Raw genomic sequence first — 1015 nt, forward strand, 5'->3', positions numbered from 1 at the left:
CAGCCCCACCAAGGTTGGGCTGGGGTAAATGATTATTTATATTTTTGTAGTTATGTTTCCAAATTTTTATTTCACTTTTTTTTCCTGGAAATGTTGTTACCCCTTTCTTTTATTCTTGTATTGTCAAAGGTTTTGTAAAGTAAGGATTTATTTGTATGGTTGATTATAATACCACTACCTGTATTAATTATGATGTGTCTGATGAAGAGCTGGGGTCTTGGTTGTCTGCAACTCTACATTCGTTTTACTCATTATTTAATGCTGAAAATGAGAACATTATTTTAAATAATGTTTTAACCAATGAAAACGTTTTCCCATAGAGTTATTAATAAGTCCATGGTTTTCCTCATGGGTGACTTTAATATTGATCTCCTTCATCATGATGCAAATTTGCGTATTAATGAATTTCTTGATACTCTTAATTAAATCTCGTTTATCCGTCTCATTACTAGGCCAAAATTTAAAAAAAGAAAAACAATTTCTCTTTTTCCATGGATTTCCAAGTCTATATTAAAATCAATTAACATTTTTTATTTTCATCAGTTTAAAGTTAAAAAGAGTCCGAATCTAAATCCAAATATAACAAATACAAAAACATCTTCACATCTGTACTGAGCATAGCAAAGAATGAATATTATTCTTTACCCTTTTAATCTGATTTTAATGATATGAAAGGCACATGGAATGTAATAAACTCTGTATTAAGCATAACCAAACTCGTGCCGGGATCAGTAAATTGCATGTTAACGGACAATTAAGCATTACTGAGCAACATTCTATAGCTGAATCCCCAAAATGAATATTTCTCAAATATAGGTGCTTCTTTGGCACAATCAATCCGATTACAAGTTACCAGTTACCAGTTATTTGAATGTGCCAAATAGAGACAGTTTATATTTTACTCCAATTACTAAATTGATTGTCATTAATACAGTTAATAGTGTAACTGTAAACAAAAAAACAAAAAAGAAAAGCAGTTGGATACGATGTCGTAAGCAATGATCTAGTAAAACCA

The sequence above is a fragment of the Anneissia japonica genome, unplaced genomic scaffold (assembly GCF_011630105.1).
Source record: "Anneissia japonica isolate Jap-2015-1 unplaced genomic scaffold, ASM1163010v1 scaffold287836_len1076198_cov165, whole genome shotgun sequence".
NCBI classification, from domain to species: domain Eukaryota; kingdom Metazoa; phylum Echinodermata; class Crinoidea; order Comatulida; family Comatulidae; genus Anneissia; species Anneissia japonica.